This window comes from Hipposideros armiger, unplaced genomic scaffold, assembly GCF_001890085.2.
Source record: "Hipposideros armiger isolate ML-2016 unplaced genomic scaffold, ASM189008v1 scaffold_2, whole genome shotgun sequence".
In the NCBI taxonomy this organism is placed as follows: Eukaryota; Metazoa; Chordata; class Mammalia; order Chiroptera; family Hipposideridae; genus Hipposideros; species Hipposideros armiger.
Window position 1 is genome coordinate 4,158,943 of NW_017731352.1, and position 12,520 is coordinate 4,171,462.

The following is a 12,520-nucleotide window of genomic DNA, read 5'->3' on the forward strand; positions in this document are numbered from 1 at the left end:
GGAGTGCAGGGAGGTGGGAGCCTCCACAAGGTCCCAGAGTGCCACCTGCGCTGTGTCAGGCTGTCCCCCAGGGGGTGTGTCCTGGGCTTCTGCTGCATGACTCGACTCACCGACTCACCAGTGCTTGCTACTCGCTCCCCGGGGCTTTGGGAACAGCAGGAGGGGACTAGCAAGGGCATGCTGCCCTGACACCAACACATCCCCAGTGCCAACTCCGTCCCCAGGCGGCCTGCTAAAATCCAGCCTTCTCAGAGCCAGGTGGTGCTTGCCAGTCTCTTTACTTATCGGCAGGTGGTGTAGGGGTGCAGAGGAGGAGAAGGACTGCAGTGAAATCAAAATAGTTGGACAGGATTTATTAACCTGAGGTCCTTGGCTCCAGAGGATGGGCAAACTCCTGCAAAGTGTAGTTATGTGAATACACACGTGTTTTTCTGGGAAAAGTGTCAAAGGGATCAGTCACTCAAAAAATGTTACCAAACTAATATTGATATTATATGTGAGTTATATTTCAAATGCATTGGGATCAGGGGCTTCATGGTTAAAATAAACAAGCAGGAAAAAAAGTTAAATGATGTTAAACCTCCCACCACCCTGCCTGACAGATATAGGGGTTCTCAGTTACCTTTCCCTTTTCAAATAAAATTCTGTAAGGAGTACCCTTCTCAAAGATCCCCCAGGCTGCTGGTCGATCAGTTTTGCCTTTGCCGATAAGCCCTCCTTTAACACTCTTGGGGATATTTGCTGTACAGAACAAGCTATACTATCTTGATGCTGTTGCTAACAGATGAGGAAAATAGGGGATGAAGTCACATTTACAGAGCTTAACCACATGCCACGCACCTTTTTCAAAAGTATTTTTTAATCCCTGTGCCTTTAATTCCCATTTCACATGTGAAGAAACTGAGGCAAAAGAGATAAAATAACTTGCCCAAAGTTAAAGTATTTCAATATAGATCTCAAAACTCTTTGGATCCCAAGTCAATACCATTTTTACTGCACTAAGAGGTTCCTGAGGGAAAATTTTTAATTACCAGTAAAATTTGCATTTTATACTAATACACTTTAAAACCCCTCTCCCTTTGAAACAAACAAACAAAAAAGTGTACTATCTCCTAAATCCTAGCTCCTAAGGTCAGGCTGGGAGGCTGCTGGAGGAGAGGAGAGAGTGCTGAACAGATAATCCCATAGATATTTCTTACATCAGGTCACTAGCTGAAGCCCATGCCTGGGATTTGAAGGTTAGTTGTCATTGCCATGCCAGTGCACCCGTAACATAATCAATACATTTGGTTAAGTAAAAACAAGGTATAGCAAGTTCCAAAAAGACTGTTTAAAGGAAGCCAGAGGGGTTCTGAGTTTTGATGGTGGTTTGAATACATGTATCTAATTTTACTTACTCCTGAAGCACCCTAAAACTGCATTAAAGAGATTTTTACAAAAGACATAAACATGTAAGTACAGGGGAAATAGGAAAGTAAGAGCAATAAAATTTGGAAAACTGGAAAGCAGATGGACAAGTGGTAACTGCCTTCACAGGCCCAAGAAAGCTGAATCCCCAGTTTCAAACCACAGAATCCTCAAGAGTCTCAGGAGTTGACAGCATCAAGTATGCCTAGGACTCGGGTAAAAGAGAGACTTCAAATAAGGAAGAAAACGTTACTCGAGGAGCAGTTGGATTACTAGCTGCCTTTTCCTTCTTCATGGCACCAGGTGACTGTCCCTCCCCCATCCTCACAGAAAGCTGGAGGTTTTTGTCTCTGTAGAGAGTAAAATAGATGGTCCCAGACTGAAGGATGCCAGGCATGGTTGAGTGCAGGGCTTCCTCCTGGAGAGGGAGCGGGGCAGGGGGTGGGACAGAGTTAGCTCATATATTGACCCTCCAGACTTCTTTCCTTACTTGTTTCTCAGCCAGACTCTCATCCACCAGGCAGGAGAATAGAAAATTCTTCTTTGGGAATTTGACCAGAACAAGAAGAAAATGTGAAAATACTAACTTCAGAGGGCCCCCAAGAAACAGCCCACCCAAATCACTTCAGAGTAAAGTTTAAAGTTGGTAAGCCCTGCCCACTTGCTCAGTACTTTTGATCAGTTTTTAGTTTTCCACAATTAATCAAGAGCAAAAAAAACCAAGAATTACCAGATATCTGAGCATAGTCCCCCGTGAAAAAGACAGAGACCCAAATAAATATAAGAAAAAGGCAATATAGAGCAACAGCAACTATGTAGGGAGGAGAAAACAAACAAACAAACGAACAAACAAGAGTTCCTCTATCAGATAATAGACAACACTGCATAAGTGAAACAAGAATAGGATGCTGTAAGAAAGATTCACTTAGAGGACAAAAAAGCTCTTAGAAATTAAAAATGATAATGAAATAAAAAAGTAGAAGGGCTAGAATGTGAGATAAAGGATTTTCTCAGAAAGTAGAACAAAGAGTAGATATAGAGGAAACAGTAAGAAAGTGAGAGGTGTGTTCTAGAAGGTTCAGCATCCAAATAATAAGAGCTCCAGAAAGAGAGAAAAATGTAAATGGTGCAGAGAAAAATCACCAATTAAATAATTCAAGAGAATTTCTCAGAACTGGAGAAAATGAGTTGTCAGATCAACAGAGCCTATAGAATCCTAAGCACAATAGATGAAAATAGACCCTCACAAAGGCACATTTAAAAATTTCAGAACTCAGCAGCAAAGAGAATTTATATAAGCTTCTAGAAAGGAATAAACACACATATAGAGAATTAAGAATCCAAATAACTTCAGACCTCTCCACAGTGACACCATAAACAAGAAGACAGTGGAGCAATACCTTTATAGTTCTGAAGGAAAATTATTTCCATCCTAGGATTTTATACCCAGCCAAACCATCAATCGAGCAGGACTATTGTATTGCACAACTCCAGGGAGAAACATTTAGAATACAGTGTTGTTCAATAAAGTGGCTTACATTCAAGTATGAGGATAGAACAAAGACATTTTCAGACATTTGAGTCTCAAAAACTTATTTCCCATGTACCCTTTCTCAAAGGACTTCTGAGGAATGTGCTCCACTAAAACAAGAGAGTAAACTAGGAAAGAAGAAGACATGAGATACGGGCAGGGATGGCTTTGAGGGCATCAACCTATATGGTTACAAAGGGTCTCACATGTAGAAGGGCCTCATACTTGGTTTAATGCTCAGCTGTTGCCATTTTGAAATTATTAATAATTTTTAAACAAGGAACTTTGCATTTTCATTTTTTCACTGGGCCCACAAATTATGCATTCTAGTCCTGGATATAAGAAACAGGTGATCCAACTCAGGACAAAGGCAAAGGGAATTCCTGTGAGGACAGTGAAGGGAGATTTCAGTAGAGCTATCAAGAGACAGAGGACAACTATCCCAGAGAGCCTGACACTCAAGAGGCAGACATGTTGGTGACTGTCATAGTCAAGTTTCCACTGTTTTTTTACTCTCTATTTCAACCTGAGGACAGAATGCTTGAATAAGCCCTGCCACGATTCTTACCTGTGTTATGATCATTTGTTGATAAATTTCCTGCTCTCTTTCAAATGCCCTGATGCCTAGATCAGCTGAGGACACTCATTGTAAATCACCAAACTTTCTGCTTAAACCTTACATCTGAGAGCTGGAGGTAAGGTAGAAAATAGAGAGCATCCCATACTCTCTGACCATATTTCTGCCTGACTCCAGTATCAGGCTCACCTGGCACCCTCGCCAGATGCCCTGAGTATGCAGAGCCATGTGTTTGCTAAGGTCTAACTTACAACCTTGTCCACCGACTTCCCCTGAAAAGGCTCTCGTAAACCCTCAGGGAAGCTGACAGCCAGAGATTCTGTTGGGTTCATCCCTGCATTTTTAATTAATAGTGTAACTTGGATATTTCTTTATGCAGCTACCAATATTTCAAAAATAAACAATATGTTGTTTGGGTATATAAATATAGGTGGGGAAACCATAGAGGAAGCAGGGAATGATGAACACGAAAATGTGAACTAGTGGCTATAGATGAGGAATGAGCAGAGGAGAGCCCAACTGGGGCAGGTGCAGGGGACTTACAAGGCATTGTTAATATTTTATTCTTAAACTAGGGTATGTCTGAATGCATGATACAGTAAAGTAATGGATGTTAATATCACTATCATAGGATAAAATTTCATCGAAGCCCCATTTGGCCCTTGAGCTACATCAGTACACATAGTCCTTTCCTCATGGAATTTCAAATAAAAGACCTTATCAGCGGTTCTCAACCTTCCTAATGCCATGACCCCTTAATACAATTCCTCATGTTGTGGTGACCCCCCAACCATAAAATTATTTTCGTTGCTACTCTATAACTGTAATTTTGCTACTGTTATGAATCATAATGTAAATATCTTTTTGTTTGCCAATGGTCTTAGGCGACCCCTGTGAAAGGGTCGTTCGACCCCCAAAGGGGTTGCGACCCACAGGTTGAGAACCGCTGCCTTAGACCATCCAGCCTAACCTTCTTTTTATTTGTAATTGTTATTATTTTAACTGGCTTTGGTATATCATTATATAAGTTGCAACATAAACTTAAAAGTTCATGTTGTTTCAGAGCTTGGTAAGTTGTTAGACTCTCCTTGTTTCCTACCGGTGTTTCTGCCTTTCTCCTTCATCTGGGTCCTTTATCTTTTGAAGGGTACACTTAAGATTTCCTTTACTAGCATTGATAATTTTATTTTGCTCAGATAATGGGGTGAGAGGAGATGGGAAAACCAAAAGAGCAAAATTTTAAAAGAGCAAATTAAAAAGAAAAATTTACTATTAAAGCTTTACTGCCTTACTTCTCCCCCAAAATGTATCCATTTAGGGTTTACTCAGTTCAGTGCAAAGAAGTTGGGGACCTGGGATCTTTTTGCCACACTGAATATGAGCTGGCTCAGTGACATATATCTCAAGTGATCCATTGAACCAATGAGTAACATCCTGAAAGGAACATGAGTTATTGTTAGTCATAATTATTCCTTCACCTTTCCTGGAATGCCTTTGAAGGCACTAGGCATCAGCAATATCTGTCATCAAAAGCTCCTTTGTCTGCAGTTTTTGTGATTGCATTCAGCTTGTTCATGGCAGAGAAAGAGTTTTTCTTCCTAAAATGATGGCTTTCTTTCTATAAGAGGTATCCACTATTTATCCCGCCTGCAGAAAGGAAGTTGGCACAGATTCTGAAGAGCCAATCAATTCCTTAGCTGTTCTTCTTGAACAAGCAACCCTTTCTTGATAGCTCTAGAATTTTGCTACAATTGTAGAAGTTGAGTAACTTGTCAGCTGGTCATTTGTAACCAATAAAACTGAAAAGATTGTCCACCTTTATTTAAATTTTGGGTAAATAGAGAAGATATGTAATTCTAGAATTGTGTCTTAAGGGTTGACTGTACTATGAAATTGCATCTGGACAATATTTTGCTGTAGATTTTGGCATTCCTGAAGGAATTAGAAATCCAAGTCAGAACCATACCTATTTGTTAGTTGTTTTCATGGTATAATGAATTAAAGAATGAGATAAAGGTATTATAACTTTTTTTGGTTGCAAAGGACAAAAACCTCTTTGGTACAAGCTTACTAAAAACAAGGAATGTAGTATAATAAGGATACAAGAGAATCACAGAAACCAAAGACAGAAATGTGATTTGCCTTCCAGAAGGGACTGGAACCAGGAATTGGAAGGACCCAGGGCCTCTTTTTAATCACCTCTGCTCTTCTCTGCACATGTACATCATTTTTTTCCCACTTTGCAAATCAGCTTTTCTCTGCTTTTTGGCAGAATAAGGCCATTCCTGTGTTGGTGCTGTATTAGGATAGTCTAGGTTATACTGAAGTGAGAAACAAATCCTAAACCATAAAGATTTCTTTCTTCACTCATGTTACAATTGGGGAGGGTGGGGTGGGGTGCATGGGAAGCCCTTCCTCATCTTATAACTATGCCGCCTAGAACAGGTGGCCTCCAAGGTCACTGTTGTGGGGAAACAGAAAGTGGAATGATTTCAGGGATATTTTCAACAGCCAAGCCTAAAAGGGGTTTGAATCACTTCTGTTAATTTCCCATTGGCCAGAACTTAGTCACATGGCTCCAATCTACCTGCAAGGGAAACTGGGAAACAGGAGGAGCAGATGGATATGGATAGTGAGCACTAACAGTCTCAGTTACATCTCCAATCAACAGACAACCCAGATCAATTAGTCAGATTCCTTGTTTCCTGGAAGTTTTTCTTAGTCCAAACTCCACATTCCTAGGGAAGAGACCCTGGCCCAGCTTGGGTCAGATATCCACTGTGATCCAACCTGCTTTGTCTTAGAGAGAGGGCCATGTTGAACAGAATAGCTTCCAGGTTCCCACCAGTTTTAACATGTGACTCAAATGTGGAAGGGAAGGACAATACTCAGAAAGAGTCGTCCCTTCAGACAGTTTGTATCTACTGCCTGGAGTTACGTTTCATTTCTGAAGCCTCTGAGAATCAGTATCTCTCTCTCTTATGTTGCTTCTCAATAATGGTATGCGTGCTTTATGTAATTCTTTATTTTAAAGATGAAAATATAGTAAACCTGCTTGGAAGAGTTAAGGCTTACTGCTTTTCTCTCTAGATAATTGTATACAAGACGTATCTCTGGAAATAAGGCGCCTGAGTTGTTAGGGTGGTTACCATACATATGAATGTGGACATCTTTTTTCCTGATCTCTGTTGACAGCTTCTAGAACACAAAGGTGGCACTGGAGTCCTTCCACATGGACCCCTAATCGTAGACATTAGCGTTGTTCCAAATATTTCTATTCTCCCTTTCTTCCGGATATGTGGTACGATTGTATTTCCCTGCCTCCTTTGTAATTAGGTGTGGATATATGACTTGCTTTGGCTTATGAAATGGAAACAGAAATGACATGTGTCACTTGCAAGTGGAGGCTTTAAGAGCCAGTGTGTGATTCACTGTATTTTCTTCTCCCATCTGGGGTAATTGTAAAAGCACATGCTGAGATGGACTAGCTCAGCCTGGATCTTCCTGCCTACCCGTGCTGGGCATTTAGCATGAGTGAACAATCAACTTTCATTGTGTTGAGCCACTGAGACTTTGGGGCTGTTGTTTGTTACTGTAGAAAGCCTAGTCCATTCTTTCTACTATACCCTCATTTGTAGCCATCCATACCGCAGGGGACCTCTATCAATGTGCACCGATATACCAATCATGTGGCAATCCTGCTCAAAGCAGTGTGCTCTTTCTCCTCTGTGCCATCCCTAGGAGGGCCAGCTGTGTGGTTTATATCGGCTTGGTAGTGATTGTGACACTTGAGTCTATTTGCATGGTCTCTTATTGCAAACGCCATATGAATTATTCAGCCACAGGTATTTTAAACTGGAAAATCTTTGGATGTGGAAGACCACAGAGTAGATTATATTTGAAATAAATATTTAGACACTCTACACTGCTGCCACCTTCCAGCAGGATAGGCTGATTCACTGTGCTTACCACAGACTGCCAGCACAGACTATGCTTTGTTAAACATGAGATAAAGATGAAGTGCTAAATGGAGAGCAAGGATGAGCATGGGACACTGCTGTGGCTCAGGACTGACAAAGCCTGCTTGTCTTGCTGCAGCAGCTGTGACATCCTTCACAGGGTCCAGGCTAATGAGCCACACGTTACTTACTTTCTAACAAGCTTTGCTTAAAGATGTTCTCAGGTTCAATCAAGAATCAGGCCAACCTGATTACTTGTTACAGGACACATTTTACTTTCGTCATTAAAGATAAGAGAATTAAAGATGTATATGGAGATAAAGAGGAAATTCTAAGAGCTCCTTCAATACAGGTAGGACCCAGCATATGACCAAACTGAATATCTAAAAATCTTAGGTAAGGTATTAATGGCACAAGCTAAGGAGAATCTTGAAGATACCAGAGGTGAAGGTAATGTAATGAAAACTGTCTCAGAACAGCAAGAAGGGAGCCCCTCAGCTGATGTCACAGTCCTGAACCCAAACACTTGATTGTGCAGCTCCTCCTCACCAATACCCCCACTTGGCCTGAATACCCCCAAATTATGGTTTTGGAACTTCTCCAAAAAAGGCTTAGCGCGTTCTTTGCTTGCTCTACCCCACTCTGATGATTAATACAAGGCCTGTCTTAGGCTCAGGGCCGCAGCTAGCCCACAGCCTGTGTGCAAATGGGAAAAGATGTCTCATCTCCCTTGTAGATACTGCTGTAAGCCAAGGTGTTCTGCCTGGAAACCAGAGCACAGATCACGCTTTAGAATCCACTCATCGTCCTGGCCTGACCCTGAAGCACAGGGCCCATCTGCAGTCTGTACCAGCAGCCCTACCCATTTCCCCCGCTATCCTTAAATTCCTTCATTGTCCAACCTGGGAGCTGCAGTGTACAAAATTTGGCACAAAATTCCCCAAAGAAGCTTTGATGATGATGATTAAGAAGAGGAAGAAGAGGAAAAGAATGATAGTATTATATGATTATTATGATAATATATTATTATATTATTAATGATAATTATAATTATGTGACAATAATAATTATTAATTGTTAGTCATCAGTAATATGATTATTATTATGGCACTTAGGTATGGCATACTCCCAGAAAAGCCAATTTAATGACTAATGCTGTTAAATTCTCATACTAATCATTTTGGTTTAAATTCATGTTTCTGGGAGCAAGGATTAAGGATGGCTCAAATCTCAAATGGGAGGAGAAAGGAAAGCATGAGAAGGAGATGAAGGAGGAGAAAGAGAGGGCAGAGTGTTAACTTCTTTCTTAGGTACATATTGAAATTAGTGATGTTTATTTTGGGCATTTTTTTTTATCCTCTTTCTACTCCTCTTCTAGGATGTCCTGTGCTTCATTGTACACACACACACACACACACACACACACACACCCTGCCCCACTTGCAGAAGGGCGCTATGTTCTAGAATTGTCTACTTTTCTTTTCCCATTGTAGGAGAGGAATAAATTTTCCTCTACCTTCAAGGTTATTTTAGCTGATTCAATAATCAAATAGACATAAAACAGATTAGATGAGAAAACCAAATTTAATACATACATAGATGGGAAACCCACATGCATGAGAGAGTCAGAGACCCCACATACATGAGTGGTTCAAAATCAGAAAGAGAAAGTGTGGTATATATGACCTTCTGAGCTAAGGATGAGGTAAAGTGCCCTGGGGGCTTCAAATGGTCATTGAAGGATGATAAGAATTGTGGATATTTAGTAATGAGAAGTTTGCCCTGACCTATAGATGGGTTAAAATAAAAAAGGTTATCTCTGATAATCCCTTATTATGGGCACATCCTCTAATTCAAATTCTTCTAGGTAGTTAAGTGAGGGCAGAAGTGTCTCTTGAGCCCACAGGTTCTTGGTTACCTTAAGCTAGAAACAATCCACATACCACCAAGGCACATCTTGGGGTGACTCATTTTAAACCCCAACACCAGCAAACAAAATTCCATCTTCCTGGTATAGCTGGTTTGTAAGAAGGGAAGCATCTGGCTGAACCAGACCATATTAAGATAAAAATAACTGATGATCACAGAGCTTTCCTAGAAGGCTTCACCCTCTCTTTTTATATTTATTATTTATTTGTTTTCAGATGTTTGCCAAAAAGAAGGCTCATTCCTGGCTGGATATTTGCTCCTGGAAATAGCTCCCTTGAGCTGTTCCTGCTTCCTATAATTTCTTCCCTCTTTTCCCTTAGGTACTTCTGATTTTCTAGAGACTATAATTTTTGTTTTTTTCCTGTAATGATTCCTTTACAAGAAAAGCAGGGGCCCTGGTGGTAGGGCCATCTTATGGAGGGGGCAATAGAAGTTGTGTCCATTTTTTAGTTGGCGACGACACATACTAGGGTACAAGGCAGGTTTTGGGGCAGTCTGGGGCCTTATGTGGATATCATCCATCCATACCCGGCAGCAGTACACACTCTAGGTCCAAAAGAACAATCTGAAGAAAAAGTGTTTTCTGTAGTGAGATATTCCTGATTAGATCTGAGTCAAACACGAATCAATGCAGAAAATGAGAGCAGTACAGTGCGCATAATATTACTGTCAGTGTATCCTTTAACTGACATTGAGTTGCCTGAAATTTTACATTATGGGAAATTATCTTTTTAATTAAATGACTTCATAGTGAATAACATTGTGCTATAGTGAATACTAATGATAGCCCCGTTTAAAACACAGTATGATGTGGGAAGAGAAAGTTGCCTTTTAATGGATCCCCAATTATACCTGAGTCACTATTACTGGAGGTTAATAAAGACAGACTCGTTCTTAGAATATCGATCCTCTGAGTCTGTGGAAAGTACCAAAAATACAATCTTGGCATCTGAAGCAAAGTAAATATATTCTTTTAATTCATATTTCAGGACTTCAGTAGGAAATCACTCGAGTTGCATATCAAAAGGTTTTTGCTAGACTTTCCCCAGCTTCTTGTCTCGGCTTCATTTGCACAGACATAAAAGGAATGTGCTGATCTTTTTATTTTTACTTTAAAAACAGAAATTGGAAGAACTCGTTGAGAATATTTGATACAACTAAGCCGAAGAACAAACAGTCAGAGGAATTGTCTCCTTGGAATCAAGTTTGGGTTGAGGGAGGGCTTACTCAGCAGCGTTATGCCGCCCTGGGTACTCAGTGCTCTCCAGAGAGACCAATATCTGCGGGCTGCTCAGTGGGAGGGGTGACTACGTCATTAGTCCTTGGGTTTAAACAAAGGGGGCCTACAATGGCTATTTTGTTTTCTGCTTTGCAGTAGGACAAAGCTAAAGAGTGTGCTACTCATGATTAATTCTGGAGAAAAAAATTCCATGCAACTGGAATTTTTTCCAAAATTTAAAACAAAACAAACAATATTTTCAACCATATCCAAACCCGCTTAGGACAACTGACATTGTGCAGTGTGGAGAGTGCTAAGGATAATGTGCTGTTTGTTCTCATCCTTTTCAGGGCCTCGCCCTCCTGGCAAATTTCAAGGCCAACAAAAGACAAAGGCAGAAGCAAGGCTGCCCCTGGACCAATGGTGAGTGGGCAGTGTTGGGTGGAGCACAGAGGGAATTGAGGGGTGGGGGGTGAGGGGCAGCTCACCACTGTAAGCTGTGGGACCCTGAATCAGTCACTTAACCTCATAGATCTCAGCCTCTGCATCTGTAACATGGGAGACTGGACTAGGTCAGGGGTCTCAACCTTCTCGGTAAGGCCTTCCCTGATTACCCTTCCCTGATTACTGAGGTTGTATTTCTACTTCCTTTTCAGTATACCGGTTACAACTCCCTAACCATGACATTCTCTTAAGCATAATACTTATTCAACTTTCTTATTCATAAGTCTTATTTATATTTTATCAGCACCTGCAGAATTTCAGGTCTGATAGATGTAAATTGTAATTTACTCCCTCCATGGATAGCTGGGAAAAGAGAGAAATGGAGGTTGAACATAGAAAAGGGATTAAAACAGAGACAAAGTCGGGATTTTTGAAATGAAAATTTGGGCAGGACCAAGGAAGACAAGCACTAATAATCTGGGCTTTGGAAGTACCTCCTGTGGCATCCGTGGGGAAGGAAAGGAGAGAAACACATGTATCAGGCACAAAGTTACCATGGACATATTCAGGGCTGCAGAACTCTGGGTATTGGGGCAGGTCAGTTCTCAAAGGCTTTTCCATCTCAAGTCTCTGGGACCCAGATATTTAGGAGGCAGGCCAAGACTGGAGTCAAACTTCATCTTAGGCTTGAGTCTCCCCCAAAGCAGACTTAAAACAAGGGTTTTAATGCAAGCAGTTTGTTTGGATGTGATCCTAAGAAATCAATACAAAGCGTTAAGGAGCACATTACTGTTGTGGTCAGCTAGAGACCTCTGGTACACAGTGTAGAACCCACCTGAGCCTTCCTACCTGAAGGGTGAGAGCTGGTGAATTTTTCCTCCAACTCTTTTTTGCTCCTGGAGGCAGTAAGCCAACACTTTCAGCCTGAACCCTTACCCCTCAGTTTGCCCCTATAGCTGAAAAACGCCTTAAGGCAGAGTCGCAGATACTTGTAGTAGGAAGTCCCTAGTGTGTAAGAAATATGGACAGGAAAATAGTGTGTCTGATAGAAGCCACCAAATCACAAAATAAGAAAGAACTTGAACATTCAGAGGAGGACCAACCCCAGGAAGAGTTTTTCTCACTATGGTCATTTTTAGCAATCCTGTGAAATGATTTATAAACATCTTATTGAAACTACAAAAAAAAAAAAAAGAGAGAGATCCTGAAAAGCATCTTGCTAGTGAGTATAAAATTGTAAAGGGTTGAACATTCGTGTAGTATTCACGTTATTAAGATGTATAAAAGTCTTATATTTTCATATAAGAAAACATAATTCTAATGGTTTGCAAAGGTTTACTCCAAGCATCATTTCCCCTAGCATCATTTCCACCATAGGGATTTAAGTTATTGAACCTCAGGTCCTTCTGCTTCAGAGTTCTTTTTTTCTTTCTTTCTTTTTTTTAGTTTCAGGT

General features: G+C 40.8%; 1 long non-coding RNA gene across 4 annotated transcripts in view; it reads left to right on the top strand.

Moving 5' to 3' along the window:
• LOC109378284 (uncharacterized) overlaps nt 1-11,049 on the top strand; it is a 145,139-nt gene extending 134,090 nt beyond the window's left edge. For all 4 annotated transcript variants that reach the window (XR_002122983.1, XR_002122973.1, XR_002122987.1 and 1 more), the window contains one exon: nt 10,973-11,049. This is a non-coding gene — a long non-coding RNA (uncharacterized LOC109378284). The remainder of the gene's footprint in view (nt 1-10,972) is intronic.
• Nucleotides 11,050-12,520: the final 1,471 nt, after the last annotated feature.